Source organism: Vanessa cardui, chromosome 3, assembly GCF_905220365.1.
Source record: "Vanessa cardui chromosome 3, ilVanCard2.1, whole genome shotgun sequence".
Lineage (NCBI taxonomy): Eukaryota > Metazoa > Arthropoda > Insecta > Lepidoptera > Nymphalidae > Vanessa > Vanessa cardui.
Window position 1 is genome coordinate 11,381,799 of NC_061125.1, and position 8,655 is coordinate 11,390,453.

Here is an 8,655-nt window from a genome sequence, read left to right on the forward strand (position 1 = left end):
TATAAATTCTACCTAAAAATCTTGTATTTATATAAAAGTGTATAATGTTGTTTGAAAAATGGACTGTACCGTCGTTTAACTGATTTCTTTGGCACTTTCCATTGGCATTGTCAATTCTTCAATTTATTATATATGGTCCGGGAGGTTCATTTTCTACACTAATATTATAAAGAGGAAAACTTTGTTTGTTTGGTTGTAATGAATAGGCTCAAAAACTACTAGACCGATTTTAAAAATTATTTAACCATTCGAAAGCTAAATGAATCCCGCGTAACATAGGCTAAATTTTATTTTGAAAAAAAAAAAATAGGGTTCCGTAAGATAATTGAGTTTTTCGGACAAAAAAGGAAAAATCTACCAAAAAAATCTAGCTTTTTGCGTATTCTGCCTAAACTACTGGACCGATTTTTAAAATTCTTTCAGCATTCGAAAGCTAACTTAGTCCCGCATAATATAGGCTAAATTTTATTTTGAAAAAGAAGAAGGCTGCCACAAGATAATTGGGTTTTTCGGACAAAAAAGGAAAAATCTACCAATAAGTTGCATTTTTGCGTATGATGCCTAAACTATAAAAGATAGAACTATAAAATGTTCTAATTAAGTGTACATCTCATTAATATCTACAAAAAAGTCCGCGACACACTATACCTATCTAGGTATAGTGAAAAAAATTGAATTTTTTTTTGGGCTACATTAAAACGCGTTTATTACTCATGCTACTAATCCTTATCAAAATAAATTATTTCATCACTAAGAAAAGTTTATGTAGATAAAATTTGGTCTTTGAATGATTAAAATTGGACGTTTGGTTTTCAAGTTATGGCGAAATTAAAATATTATTCTATTAAGATAGCGATTGCAGTTGCTTCGTCAGGAATTGCTGCAACTCTCTTGAACGATAGAAAAACTGCTCACTCTACGTTTAAACTCCCGCTCTCCGTATCTTTAGATCAACAGTCTACGTGTTCTATTCGGGAAAAAGGGCCTCTTGGAAAGTTACTGCAAGACGCGTCGTTGGTAATATGGGTTGAATGCACCATGTGTCATAGAGCTCATGTGGAGGCCGTAGACCGTACTTTAAAAGTCCTTCGAAGCTCTGGTGATTCTGAACTCTTCCAGTCGTCAACAGAGGTACGCGAGCAGATATTATGAAGGCATGCTTAAAATCGTCTCACCTATGGACATCTGTTCAACATTTGAAGTTGCGCACCAACATGCGAGCTCATCTACATGGAAATACGCATACCAATTTTCCACAACAGCTATTGAAACTTGGAGAAGGAAATTTTCCATCTTTAAATTTGGGTATCGATTATGCGGTTACTTTGGATGAGTCTCTAGGCCTAATAGTCCATAATTTAGATAGTCTGATAGATGCTATATATCCTGACATCGAAAAGTTACATCAATATGATTTTAGTTGGCTGTGGTGTAGAGCTATAGTTTCTCCCAGGAATGAAACAGTCAACGAAATAAACAATTTAATTATGCAGAAAGTACCGGGTGAAGTTAAGTGCTATAAATCCATAGACACCATCACTAACATCGATAATGCTTCTCAGAAATTTAAGTCCCCCCAACATGTGTAATGGCACGAGACTTCTTAAAAGGAGCTAAAAGATAATTTAATAGTAGCGAAAATTATCACCGGCTCTGCAGCTGATGAATTAAGAATACCAATGATCCCCACTGATTTGCCAATATCATTCAAAAGGCTACAATTCACAGTGAAAATTTCTTTTGCGTTAACTATAACCAAATCACAGGGTCAAACGTTTAAATTAGTAGGGATCGATTTACGAAAAGAATGTTTTACGCACGGGCAACTTTATGTTGCCGTATCACGGGTCGGGGCTCCAGACCATCAGTATATTTTGTTACCTGAAAATAATTTAACGTCAAACGTTGTTTATAGAGAAGCTCTACAATAATCGCTTTTAATCTATTCTTAAACAAGGGGTTGCACTCCGAGACTGCCGGAAGAAGTAAAAACTTAGTACTTAATTACATTTAAATATTGTCATCATTACACTCTTTTTCAGCAAGCATGGGTTCGGTGACAGCAGGATGGAAAAACATTAAATCAACATGAGTGAAGAGATATAATGAAAAAGAATACGTGGTTGACAGCTGTCACCGAACCCATGCTAGCTGAAAAATAGTATAATAACTATAACATCCACATGGACGATTGCCCTGCTGTGTTTAAGAGGCACTCCAAACACCTAGAACGGCCACTCCAAACACCTAGAACGGCCACTCCGGTCCTTAGAGGGCATAATGGCCTCCGACCCTAAGAACCTCATCAGATTCGTGGCTGATGTTGGTTTGGCTGATGTGTTGTGATCACGAATTTGAGGTTTATCACAATAGATCCAAGCGCCGGTTGCAGTAATTCTTCAAATGTGACCGTGCCTCAGCAGTCGGTTCATAATCAGTCTTCTAATAAGAAGGCTGATTATGAACCGTTATCTATGCGGGCGAAGCCGCGGGCGACCGCTAGTATTATATATGCAAAAGTCATAGCTTGCTGATTGTGTAGCGGTGGAAAAACCGTTAGCTGACCCATTCAAGATTTAAAATTTTGGAGTATTCCTATGAGGCATTCTGGCCTTGCTTGAACCCATAACGGGCCCTTCGGGCCTTAACCTAACCTAACCATTCGGGCTACCTAAGCCTCTTCCTCTAAAATTTTAAAGCAGCATTTGCCTGTCCCTGTGGATCTTTGTCGTACATAATCAGTTTCGGTTCAGCGCATCTTTGGAGTCAGCTTACCTTCAAGATCCTTCACTATTGACTCCTACGGGTTGGGGATGGGAAGAAAACGACGACAAATATGTCTTCAAATGGTTGGAAGGAGATTAAGTACCCCTATCAGTAGTCACCAGTATAGCGGATAGCACGGAAAATATTGGCGGTATGGAATTTTTGTCGGTGACACTTGTTTCAGTTCAGTATAATGTTAACTATTCATGGAAAAAGTTTGAGCTGGCGTACTATTACTTAATTATTATTATTTTTTTACAACTTTTGCAACCTCCTAATTCCACACCCACCGCGGTTGTGCCAGCTGACGCTTGTTTTAGTTATAAGTAATTCGAGATAAATAGAAAAAGAAGGCAAACAGTTGGTGTAAAATCACTGCCGAAAATGCAACGCTACCTCCCGGACCAAGATTCGCTTGATAGCGCTGCTGAATATCTAATACCAATCTATAGCTATCAATCGTAACACACTATGGCAATTGATATCATAATTATTATAAAAATAAGCCTGCTGGATTTTACTAGTAGGATAAATATGATGATTATGAATAATTATTTCACGATCGCCTTTTATTCACATCATAGACACTGGTACTGCAAAAAGAATAGATCAACTCTTAGACCACCAATGCATCTCCAATAAATACCATAAGAGTGGGATTTTAATGAAATATTGTCTATAATAGCATTAAAATATATATGCAGAAAGTGCACAAGTATCTGTGCTAAAAATGGGTATTCTACAAATTATACATTTAAGCCCTTTTTTGTTTTTAATATATTTAACAGCCTCGACGGACTAGCTGGTAGAGAGATATAAAGCCACAGATTACGGTCGGTCCTGGATTCTAATGCCGATGAAAAGTCATTGGGTTTTTCTGTCCAAAATTCTCAGTTGCAGTCAGTCACCTATCGCATAAAAAAAAAGTTTGTGTCCACACTTGTACACTGTATTGTATATCCTGCTTCATAGGCTAGTCTCCAGTGAGTTAAGCTGCAGGGACTAAAATTGGTTAGGACGACATTAACACATACATATAATCAAAGATTTAAATCTTTGCATATAATATGTACTTTCTGTCCAAGTTGAACCTATTTACCGATTTACCGATATTGTTTTTTGGCTATTTACTATGCTGGGCTAAGACTATAGGTACCAAATTAAGAGTTCGTGACTTGATTCATCTAGATATTTATTGGACACATGTTTAGTTTATAATCATTACAAAGAGTCCATCGCACGAGACATTGGCGAAATAATATGACGAGAACAAAAGAAAAAGGCGCAAAAAAAGTTTACTACAAAGCATTTACTAGATTTGTATTGTGCACTGTGCAGAATATGCCTAACTAGTTCAAAATTTGTAATTAATTGTCTATGGTATACTCTAAGCTTTTTTGTGGTGATAATGCTATGCGTGTATTTTGACTTGTAGGAAACTTTCCCGGATTTATACTTTTTCCGTGTGGAGAGTATTAGTAGTAGAGATTATTGTGAATGTAATTTGTATTGTGAAAGAAAAAAAATTAACGTGAATACATTTACAACATGACTTTTTGAGCTACTTAGAATCAATAAACTACTAAATAATAATAAAATAGCAATATTCTTGCTGAGTTTAATCTATACGGCACTGATAAGGAGTATTTAGGTGCATACCTAAATACTGAAGACTTGATTGATACAGATGCTTAAAATAGAACTGAATCTATCCATGACCTAATTTGTCATTGGCAATTAGTAAATGATGAATGAGAATTATTCATATAATTATTTTAAATATTGTTCGTTATATATTTTGTTTTATAAAGATTAACTGCAATTTTGTTACTATAATAAAAAAACTATTTTATGAGCAATTGCAATATTTCTATCTTTGCACAATTCTATTGAAAGGATGACAAGTTTTGGACATTTACCAAAATTAGTATATTTCATACAAATCATAGACATTTTTTTTATTTTAAACGAACTCAGTCATTGAACATCTTGGTACTTCTAACATGGTCACTTGATAAAGTCGATATATGGTAGCTTTTTATTTCAACGTTTCTATTTTTGCATAGTTCTACCTATATTTAAGTTTAGGATATTTCATACAGATAATAATTTATATTTTATTTTAAACAAACTCAGCAGTAGAACATGTTGGTACTTGTCCAGATTTTAATTCGTGATCTTCTATACCCTTTTTGATAGTTAAGCCGTGAGAGCGTAACAGACAGGCGGAATTACATTGGCATTTACAATATAAAAAAAATGTTTTTGGTAATAAGCGTTAAATAACCTTATTTTTGGTTTCTGTACTAGTACCTTCATGGAAATTTTACGTTTAAAGGCCCATTATGATTAATGGTTTTGTTAATATCACCATTGTTTTAAGAAGAAAATTTTGTTTACTATTGTAAGTTTCCAAATTTAAATAATTTTTTCGTCAAGCTATGTAGAAATTTAAATGGAATTGATCATTCGCATTCATATTAAAATTTGTTTTCGTTTCATTTATAATAGTTAGGCTGACTGGTAAATGAACCATCTGATGGTAGGTGTAATCACTTACATTTGCCATGGGCTTTGACAATACAAATGAAAAATGTAAGAAATATTAAAATATTCCACAAACATTGGGAACTAAGACATTTTGATATGTCATGTAAACACACGGAATTTTGTATCTGTAGTTACATAGGAGTACTCGCTCTGCAAATTGAAACATATGCATTGTTGTCTCCTGATTTGAAGAAAGTGGATGGCACCTACCTAGATGGGCTTGCACAAAGCGCTACCACCGAATAAAAGTATATCTATCCGTGTAATGATAAAGATCAATGATAAGAAGAGTTGCTATATAGTGTTTATTGTATGTATAGGTTTATTCTAACTTCCTTGTATTTGTTCCTTGAATTGTATCTGTTTCCTTTTCATTGCTTTATTGATATAACATTTTATGTCTACCGTTTTAATTGTATTCATGTTTATTTACTTGTATATTATTGTTTGTGGATATAAGGATAAATCTATATTGTTTAGATTCTAAAATAATAACCAGAATATTTAGTTACCCTATAAATATTTTATTTAGTGATATGAGACGATTATACAGTAATAGATGACGGTGGTAAGTTAGGCGAGAATTTTTAATCACTTAATCCAACACCGATGGGTGTCAACGATTATTTTGTTTGTGTGTGTGGCTGGCTCTGATATAATTTAAAACGTAACATAGCCATACAATACTTTTACTGTTGTAACCTAAGGAAGTATGGAGTGAGGTTATTTAAATTTCAAACATATTAAAGTTTAAGCTATGGGTCTGCGCACATTCCGTTTTTAAACTATGTTACTAGGTGGACAACGAATTTGTTGATATAGGGATCATTTACAATGCTGAACGGGGGTAGCTTCGCACTCCGAATAGAGGTTATATTTACAGGTGTAAGTACGAGTAGACAACGTACAACTACAATCAAAGTATGTAAATTTACTATTATACTACAAAAGAAATAGATAGGAGTAGCCTGAGCTGGGTTTATTGAATAATATCATATACAAATGATAATTATAGCGTAACGTTAACTGATATTTAATTCTACTACCAAATTATCACTTTATGTTAATTGTATAGAAACGTAGTAAGTAATCATATTGGCGAGGCGCGCGGGTCTGTTAATTATGGCCAATGTGTGTTGTGTCTTCAATCTTTAAATTTTAAAGATTATTCAAACATTTAAACTCATTGTTATTTATTTAAGCTAAATGACTCATACTTAGAACTTCAATGTTGGTATACCTACTACTTAACAATTTCTAAAATTGTGAGCAGAATAATATATCTAGGTATTTTTAATATGCAGATTATATTACTATTGAAATACAGTTTTTTGGATATTTCTATCATGAATTTCTAAGACCTAAAAACCTTTCTAAAACTAAAAGTGTTTTATATGTCTATTAAATATTTAACTTAGTATGATTAAAAATTGATGCCTTTAAAGATGAACTCACATAGATATTCACATGAAACGATATTTAATCAATATTTTTAAATTCAGCGGAAGTATACACAATATATCTATACAGTGGTGTTGGTTTTGCGCATATATGGGCATGCGACTTGTACCGGCTTTAGATCTGGGCCGCGGAACAGTTAAAAATTGCATCCGAAAAAAGGTATATATACTCGTTTCAAAAAAGTGGGAACAGTATACTCTTTTAAAGATTTTTAAATAAAACTGCCTAATAAAAGATGTGCAGAGATTGTTTAACATTTCATTTACGTATATTGTGATTATAGACTAATCTGATACAACATACATTTATGAATGAGGAAATATCGAAAAACATAGTGTAACTGCGAAATTGCTCTATCAAATCAGGAAATAGTAATAGTTCCCGTCTATTTCCCACAGTTAGGCAAAGGCAGTGGCTTCTCCTTTTTAAGGGAAGGTTTGAACCTCATTCCACCTCACTACTCTAACGCGGGTCGTTAGATAAATACTTTAAAATTCTATGACCTTACACAAGAAATTGCCAATATATAATAGAAAAAAAACAAATGACTAAGAACCTTTCGACATCGCATCATCACACACATAAAATATTTGAAACAAGGTCATACCCAACATTCGTTCGTTGGAAACGTAAACAAGAAAGCATTTTAACTTATAATGTATCGTAATATCTTGTAACAAAAATATTGTTTGCTCTCGATATGCTGCTGAATAAACTATGACAAACATTTCCTAATAAATTTTCCGACGTCCGAGAACACATGCTTTGTCTTAATTATATTTTATGCTGCCTATTTTGAGCGATTTCACTTACGAATGATTATAATTACTTCTATTTGTTTTAGGACGGTTGACAAAGGTATTTTTTTTTATTTTATTGTTGCTTTTTCAGACATGTTTAACGATTGTCATTCTAATTCAACTTATTTACACAAAACACTTAATAAATTATATACTTAAACCTTCCTTATGAATCCCTCTGTGTATTAGTGACAACCGCATGAAAATCCTTTCAGTAGTAACGGAGTTTATAGCGAACATACAGACAGACAGATGCGGCCAGGGTACTTTATTTTGTAATAGTTTTTATTTGTTTTGGTTTTCGATATATTCAACTTTATACTTTATACTTGTTCTTCCAGCTTAGAAATTGTTTACATTAGCATACATTCACTTTCCTTTTATAATCGACTTAACCACAAAACAAATATTTAATATTTAAATTTTTGTATACTCAGAAATCATGCTATCTTTATTGATGTTAACAAATAAAATACTCAGCTTTACAATAATATAAAAACGTATTCTTTAAATACAAACTTGGGTTTTATTGTTTATCAATCTGCTGATTTATCTTATAACTAGCGACCCGCCCCGGCTACACATGGGTGCAATAGGCTATTTGACTGGTTTTTAAATTCCATTTTATATTATTTAGTAGAAGTTAAGGAACCAAGTAAAAGTAGATTTTTTTATTTCTAGCACATATTTGCCAAAAAATATTAAAAATTCCATATTTAAATAATGCGCGAAAACGCTACTTGGACAATATGGCGCTGCAATGCGGTCGGTGACATCACTTTCCTGTATTTTAATCTGTGGTACATATAGTAGAAAAGCAAGGTTTACAAGAAAGTGACTTCATAATAAGCCCGGCCAATCAGGAGCGTTTTGTGTCACGTGACAAACGTTTGAAAAAATGCAATTTTTCTTTATGGATTTTTGAATAAATTAAGTATTATTTTCAACTTTCGTTAGTAAATAACCATTTTTAAACTCATAATATACACTGATTACAATAATCAACAATTTATTTTTCGCATTGTCAAATAGCCTAATAGGCTGATACTAAATATACTACTACTACATAATTTGTTTA